Here is an 8,982-nt window from a genome sequence, read left to right as displayed (position 1 = left end):
GGAAAATGTCCAGAGGCAGAGCCAGAAATAGATGATTGTATCATAAGATAATAAAAACTGAATATTGTACCAGGGAGCTAGGCTAGCACAGTGTCAGAATTGCTCATATGAGATGGAAATTGCCTGGAGAAGTTGGGAAGGTTGCAGGGGTCAGGTTATGGAGGGCTCTATGTACTTTCCCAAGTAAACTGAACCTAATGTATGTGCCTTAGTATGCTGAGGCTTGTAGCCTGGTCAGTTTTGGATTCTATATAATAATCACTGGCTAAGAAGTAGAGAATCAATTTAAGGAGGGAGGAAAAGATTGGAATCAGGAGCTTAGAGCTTAAATTAATATAGCATAATTGAGCAAAAGCACAAATTCAGGAAATATTTAGGAAGTAAAATTATAGGATTTTTTTTTGTTTAGAGTAAGAATAAGAAATCAGTGTGACTAGTTTTTTGTGTGTGTGTGCTGTATTTTCTTTTTTTTTAATAATTTGTTCACTTTTAATTGAAGGTTCAGTAGAGACCAGTTGTGTGGTATAGAAGACCAGTCACAAGTCGAGTCACAAGTTTCACTAACGTGAAACTACAGAAAAATTTGTTTCATTCTAACTAATCTTCAATTATCAGAAATTTATTTAAACATTTCAAATGAAACAACTGGAAAATAAACCCTAACCTAAAGGAATGAGAAAGGGCTATTTGATAATCTTATTTACAATGATGATGATCTATAACAGTTTAATATCTTGTATGTGTGTGCTATATGCTTAGTCACTTCAGTTGTGTCCAACTCTTTGCAGCCCTTTGGACTGTAGCTTGCCAGGCTGCTCTGTCCATGGGATTCTCCAGGCAAGAACACTGGAGTGGGTTGCCATGCCCTTCTTCAGGGGGTCTTCCTGACCCAGGGATTGAACCTGCGTCTCTATGTCTCCTGCATTGGTAGGCAGGTTCTTGACCATTAGCACCACCTGAGAAGCCCTTAGTATCTTGTGGGGCTGCTATCAGTTAACTTCTTATCCAGTTACTGAAGTGCTTGCTATGGAAAAATAAAAGTGATTGAAAACATGTTTCCCCAGAGGTACTTTCTCTGTAACAAACTAGAGCTATGAATGTGTATCTGTATTAAAATTCGAAAGCAATGGCTGGTTGCAAGAAATACTTATCTAACGATTTCATTTAGAACACTTTAGAGGCAGGTAATCTGGATTCAGAACCTGGTACACTAGCTCTATGACCTTGAACAAGTTATTTAGTTAAACCGTACCGGGGTTCCCTAGTGGCTCAGCAGTAGAGAATCTGCCTGCCAATGCAGGAGACACAGGTTCAATTCCTGGGTCAGGAAGATCCCCTGAAGGAAATATGAGGAGGAAAGAAAGGAAGGAAATGGTAACCCACTCCAGTATTCTTGCCTGGGAAATCCTGTGGACAGAGGATTCTGGCTGGCTACAGTCCACGGGGTTGCGAAGAGTAGGACGTGACTTCACAACTGAACAACATCACCAACAAACCGTACATAATCTTCCAATCTGGAAAATCTGGATAGCAGTTCCCGCCTGCATAGGACAAGTATGTGGTTTAAGTGTGATAATCTGTGTTAAGTGCCTACCATAGTGTATGGCACGTAATAGGCATTCAGTGTTTAGCAATTATCACTACAGAGGTAATACTCCGGAACACCTTAAACAGAACCTAAGAGATTATATATCTTTTCCCTTCCTGTTTCATTTTGAAACAAATACTTCAAAGAAGTACATGGCATTCTCTCCTACAATTTCAAAACAGCCTAAAATATCCCAATTGCCTGCACATACAGAGTCTATGATGGACAGTCACTATGCATCCTTTTGCTTTTTAGGTTTTTGTTCTTTTTTTTTTTTGGTCTGACAGGAGAATTCTTTTCCAGTGTATTTAGTGTGTGTTTAGAACAGCCTTGTAACAGCATCATCAAGGAAAACCAAGGGAGTGAGTCGAAGATTAGGAGACTCATTGCTCATTGGCTCATGTTACAGAATTCTTTTTATATCTTTTTTGAGTGTTCCTTCTAGGTGAGCATCTATTTTTTTTTTTTTCATCAAAAATCAATCTAAAATAAGAAGGTAAGTGGATGTCTGTGATTTAGCATAATGTTTTTCCAAAATGGAATAAACAAGAAAACACAGTCATTGCAAGGGATATGCTGCTTGAACACATTGCTTTAGGCAAGAGAATACATTTAAAATCCTCATTTTTCACAAGTATTCTTTCCTAAAATGAGCTGAGAAAATGTTTTCCCACTTGGCAAAAATAAAAAATTCCAAAATACATCCCACATCTTCCTCTTACAAATTGACTCATCTAGAGACACTGAGTTCAGAGCAACCGAAAGAGTACTGGTTAATCATATGGATTCTTTTAAATATATAAATAGACTATTTTACATAATCTATTGAGACACACTGGATTAAAACTCACGGGAAAAATGTTAAGTGACTTTCAGGGGTCTTTATGCCTTAAATAAAATAGAACTGATTTTATCAAATCATGTCATGAGATATGTATTCTGATCACTATCAATACTCATTTCATTTTACAGAAAACAATAAACATTTAAACTTATGATAAAACTTTAAAAAGTGCAGATGACCAGAAAGGCTTAAATTGATAAACTAATTTCTGATTGATAAATGTCTTCATGTGTGTTTGAGGAATAATTCATTTCTAATGCATTGTCCTGAACCAAAGAAATTTCTGCCTGTATATTATATACCAGACCAGCCCCTATTTGAAAATATAAGCTCTGTCTTTGAGTGTATAGAACACCACCTTTAAAGTCATTTTAGCCATGGGAAAAATAAGGGTAATAGTGTGATATACTGGAAAGAGAACTATATTAGGAGCTGAAAAAAAATGGTTCTTGTCTCAGTTCTGCTAATAACTAATTCTATAATTTTTGTGTTTCATTAAGTGATTATTAAAAGCATAACTATGCATTCTTCTGTAGTCATTCTTAGGAATTTGTTGCAAAGGGACACTTGGCACTGTTCACCTTGCCTCAATGTGTTCCTGTGTGACACAGACCCTAAGGAGGGTTAGTCCATGCTCCCATGCTCAGTCACTAAGTCTTGCCTGACTTTTTGTGACCCCATGGACTGTAGCCTGCCAGGCTTCTGGGTCCATGGGATTTCCCAGCAAGAATACTGTAGTGGGTTGCCATTTCCTTCTCCAGGGGATCTTCCTGACCCTGAGATGGAAACTCAGGGTCCATCTCCTGCATTGCAGGGCAGATTCTTTACCACTGAGCCACCAGGGAAGCCCAAGGAGGGTCTGTGCCATTCTTTTATGATGATTATTTAATTTTTGAATAGGTAATAACATGGATCAAAATTTGAAATGTAGAAATCTCACTTTTCCCCTCAGCCACTGGTTCACAGACATCTAATTTGTTAGGAGTGTGTGCATTCATGTGCTCTCATTTAAACATAAAGAGATTAAATGTATTCATTCTTTCCCCTCATTTGTACACAAATGATGGCTGCAATACATACCATTTTTCACTTTGATTTTTATTGAATATTTATTTTGGAGACCATTATCACTTCATAGTTTTGTTTTAACATCTAAATGGTATTACATTATGTGGATATAGCCATTTATTTAACCGAAGCTTTATTAATGAACACTGGGTTATTTCCAGTTGTTTCCCATTCCAAACAATGCTGTTGTGAAAAACATGCTCACTTTGTATTTCCCTTATGTGCAAGTGTATCTTGAGAGGTCATGAGTAACAGCCTGGATTCTGAAGACATGCTGCTGGGATTTGAAGACTGGCTGCACCGTTTAATAGCTGTGCATCCTGGAGCCTGTGATGTAACTTCTCTGTGCCTCACGTTTCTTATCTGTAAGAGCTCAGGGTATTGAAAAGACTGAAAGAATCCCTTTCTGTAAACTACTTGAGTGAGTGCCTGACATAGAGTAAATGCTGTGTCGGTTGCTGCTGCTACTGTTATTATTATCACCATTATTTTTAGGGTAAGTTCCCAGACATGGAACTACTAAGTGAAAAAGAAAATAGAGTTCTAATTTTGAAGGGTATTGCCAAAATAGTCTTCAATCGAGATTCTACAAATTATTACCAGCAATGATGTGTGAATAGAATGTTTCTCCACATTCATGCCCAGAAAGTATTTAAAAATTTTGAATCTGATGAGTGAAAACTATTATTGCATAGTAGTAAAACAAGTTATTGCATAGTAGTTTAAAAACTTTTAAAAAGGTTATATTTCTTTTTTGTGAGGAGGGTAATATGGTTTTATGAGTCCTATGGATTTCTTTTGGTGTGACTTACCTGTTCAGTTCCTTTTCCCATTTTATTTGAAACCAGGATGTTGAATTTGTTGTATGAATTTGTAGCTCTTTATATTAAATAATCTGTGTGTTAGTGGTATGACTTGCAAATATTCTGAAACATGTTTTAAATTTATCTTTTGAAAACTTTTGCTGGGAACAGCCACTCAGACTTATTTATTTTTTACATAGCCGATTTTTATGTCTTCTCTTTTATGATTTCTGGATACGGTCATGTTTAAAAAGGCATTCACTTTCCAAGATAACAATTTAAAATAATCATTCCATAGTTTACATTCCATAGTTTACAATCATTCCATAGTTACATAGTGGTTTGATTTTTTTTCCATTTAAATCTTTTATTCATTTGGAAATTATTGTGCTAGTTTTCAGCTATTGATCCAAATTTAAGGTTGCTACCCAGTTGTCTCAAATTATTTACTGAGTAATATCTGTTTTTGAAATGTAATGAGATGGCCACTTTATTGTATACTTAATTACTGTATTATCTCTCCTGTTTCGGACTTCTTAGTCCTTTTCTATGGATTCATACCCTTTTAATAAACTGTTTTATGCTTTAATATCTGACAGGGCTAACTAGTTCTCACTATTGCTTTTTTTCATATACTTCTTAGCTATTTATGTACATATTTTTCTTCCTGTAAACTTTAAAATCAGTTTGCTAACACACAAACACAAAAATCCTCTTGGTGTTTTTTGAAGTTCACAGTAAAGAATTCAAAGGTTCACTTGAATAAAACTAAAATCTTCACGATGTTTCCTTCCTCTCCAGGAACTTGGTACCTTTCCATGCATTTCAATCTTGTTTTGTGTCTATCAAGAGCACTTTAAAGCTTAGTTTGTTTGTTTCTTATTAAGTTTATTCCTTGATATCTTAACTATTTTGTCACTTGTATATGAGGTCTTTTACTTTCTGATTACTGTCCGTATTAATGACTGTTATTTCTATTCATTTAATACCCAGTTATTGGTTTTTCTTTTTGTTTGTAGTAAGTTTCAGTTGATTCACTTTTAGTGTCTCAGTGTAGTCACTTCACAGTAATTGTTTTTGCCTACTTTAAAATATTTATACTCCTATTTCCCTTTTTATATTCTGTATTACTTAACACCTCTCAAAGGCAATGTTAGATAATAAATGATTATAGGCCTTCTTATCATCGGCAAGGCTTTACTCACAATGCTTACAATGTTTTCTAAGTATCTTCCTGGTTTGGCAGTTGAGATAAATACATTTTAATCACATTCAAAAGTTTTTATCTATTTTTTTAAATTGTTTTTTATTTTCAAGAGTTTTAAATAAAAATGGGTATTGAATTTTGTCAAATATTTAGCATTTATTAAGACGATCATATAATTTTCTCTTTAGATTTTAACCTAATCACATATTCATAGATAAAAGAATACTGAACCATTCTTAAATTCCTAGTACTAACCTGTATATTTTGCACTGTACTTAAAATAGTTCAGATTTGCCTTGATATTCATAAATGATATTATTCCAGTTTTCTTTTGATGTCAGTATTATGTTTGACTTACTTTAAAGTTTTTAGGAGTCTTCATTATGTTCTAGAACTATGTAAATTATACAGAATTAATCTATAATTTAAAAGTGTGATAACAGTTTTTAGTAGAACTATCTGAGTCTGATGATAACTTTGGACAGCAACTCTTCAATGACCCCACTATTGTTTTCTTAAGTCAGGTTTTGCAGATTGTATTTTCCTAGAAATTATCCATTTTAACTAGGTTTTCTATTTTCCCTTTGTTTTAGGTCTAAATTTAAATAGTCATTTATTTTTATTCTTTCTTGTATATTAATGTATTCATATATTTAAGACTGACTTTTCCTCTTATGGGCAGTGCTTATGTGCAACTTGTAGGAAGTATGTATAGTGTCTTCAAGATCATTTCTTATAAATTCTTCAATTTCTTCTTAAAGATTTGAAAGAGGTAACTTTTGATTTAACTTCTGGATTTTAGGGAATTTATTTTTCTAGTTTTGCCATCAAGTTCTAATTTTATAGTATTATGATAAAGTTTTATCTCTATTATTTCCAAACTTTGGAAATTTACTGATGTTTTTCCTTGTGACCTAACGTATGGTTGATTTTTGTAATTGTTTCATTGAAGAAGACAGAACTAAAGACAGTCTGTTTTTAGAGGACAGGGTTAACATGGATATGCATTAATTTTTAACCATGGTTTAGAGTACAGACTCTAGAGCCAGACTTCAGTTCAGTTGCTCAGTCGTGTCCGACTCTGCGAGCCCATGAATAGGACAGGCACGCCAGGCCTCCCTGTCCATCACCAACTCCTGGAGATCACCCAAACTCATGTGCATCGAGTTGGTGATGCCATCCAGCCATCTCATCCTCTGTCGTCCCCTTCTCCTCCTGCCCCCAATCCCTCCCAGCATCACAGTCTTTTCTAAGGAGTCAACTCTTCGCATAAAGTGGCCAAAGTACTGGAGTTTCAGCTTTAGCATCAGTCCTTCCAGTGAACACCCAGGACTCATCTCCTTTAGAATGGGCTGGTTGGATCTCCTTGCAGTCCAAGGGACTCTCAAGAGTCTTCTCCAACACCACAGTTCAAAAGCATCAATTCTTCGGTGCTCAGCTTTCTTCACAGTCCAACTTTCACATCCATATATGACCACTGGAAAAACCATAGCCTTGACTGCTGGTGCTGCTGCTAAGTCGTTTCAGTCGTGTCCGACTCTGTGCGACCCCAGAGACGGCAGGCCACCAGGCTCCCCCGTCCCTCTGGTTCCTCTGCCTTTTCTAAAACCAGCTTGAACATCTGGAAGTTCATGGTTCATGTATTGCTGAAGCCTGGCTTGGAGAATTTTGAGCATTACTTTGCTAGCGTGTGAGATGAGTGCAATTGTGTGGTAGTTTGAACATTCTTTCGCATTCCCTTTCTTTGGGATTGGAATGAAAACTGACCTTTTCCAGTCCTGTGGCCACTGCTGAGTTTTCCAAATGTGCTGGCGTATTGAGTGCAGCACTTTCACAGCATCATCTTTCAGGATTTGAAATAGCTCAACTGGAATTCCATCACCTCCACTAGCTTTGTTCGTAGTGATGCTTTCTAAGGCCCACTTAACTTCATATTCCAGGATGTCTGGCTCTAGGTGAGTGAACACACCATCATGATTATCTGGGTTGTGAAGATCTTTTTTGTACAGTTCTGTGTATTCTTGCCATCTTTTAATATCTTCTGCTTCTGTTAGGTCCATACCATTTCTGTCCTTTATCAAGCCCATCTTTGCATGAAATGTTCCCTTGGTAGCTCTAATTTTTTTGAAGAGATCTCTAGTCTTTCCCATTCTGTTGTTTTCCTCTATTTCTTTGCATTGATTGCTGAGGAAGGCTTTCTTATCTCTCCTTGCTATTCTTTGGAACTCTGCATTCAAATGGGAATATCTTTCCTTTTCTCCTTTGCTTTTCGCTTCTCTTCTTTTCTCAGCTAATTGTAAGGCCTCCTCAAACAGCCATTTTGCTTTTTTGCATTTCTTTTCCATGGGGAAGGTCTTGATCCGTCTCCTGTACAATGTCACGAACCTCTGTCCATGGTTCATCAGGCACTCTATCAGATCTAGTTCCTTAAATCTATTTCTCATTTCCACTGTGTAATCGTAAGGGATTTGATTTAGGTCATACCTGAATGGTCTAGTGGTTTTCCCTACTTTCTTCAATTTAGGTCTAAATTTGGCAATAAGCAGTTCATGATCTGAGCCACAGTCAGCTCCTGGTCTTGTTTTTGCTGACTGTGTAGAGCTTCTCCATCTTTGGCTGCAAAGAATATAATTAATCTGATTTCAGTGTTGATCATCTGGTGATGTTCATGTGTAGAGTCTTGTCTTGTGTTGTTGGAAGAGGGTGTTTGCTATGACCAGTACGTTCTCTTGGCAAAACTCTATTAGCCTTTGCCCTGCTTCATTCCATTCTCCAAGGCCAAATTTGCCTGTTACTCCAGGTGTTTCTTGACTTCCTACTTTTGCATTCCAGTCCCCTATAATGAAAAGAACATCTTTTGGGCGTGTTAGTTCTAAAAGGTCTTGTAGGTCTTCATAGAACCGTTCAACTTCAGCTTATTCAGTGTTAATGGTTGGAGCATAATCTTAGATTATCGTGATACTGAGTAGTTTGCCTTGGAAATGAACAGGGATCATTCTGTCATTTTTGAGATTGCATCCAAGTACTACATTTCGGACTCTCTTGTTGACCATGATGGCTACTCCACTTCTTCTAAGGGATTCCTGCCTGCAGTAGTAGATATAATGGTCATCTGAGTTAAATTCACCCATTCCAGTCCATTTTAGTTTGCTGATTCCTAGAATGTTGACGTTCACTCTTACCATCTCCTGTTTGACCACTTCCAATTTGCCTTGATTTATGGACCTAACATTTCAGGTTCCTATGCAATATTGCTGTTTACAGCATTGGACCTTGCTTCTATCACCAGTCACATCCACAGCTGGGTATTGTTTTTGCTTTGGCTCCATCCCTTCATTCTTTCTGGACTTATTTCTCCACTGATCTCCAGTAGCATATTGGGCACCTACCGACCTGAGGAGTTCCTCTTTCAGTATCCTATCATTTTTCCTTTTCATACTGTTCATGGGGTTCTCAAGGCAAGAATACTGAA

This window comes from Bos indicus, chromosome 11 (genome assembly GCF_029378745.1).
Source record: "Bos indicus isolate NIAB-ARS_2022 breed Sahiwal x Tharparkar chromosome 11, NIAB-ARS_B.indTharparkar_mat_pri_1.0, whole genome shotgun sequence".
Lineage (NCBI taxonomy): Eukaryota > Metazoa > Chordata > Mammalia > Artiodactyla > Bovidae > Bos > Bos indicus.
Note: the sequence above shows the minus strand (reverse complement) of the source record.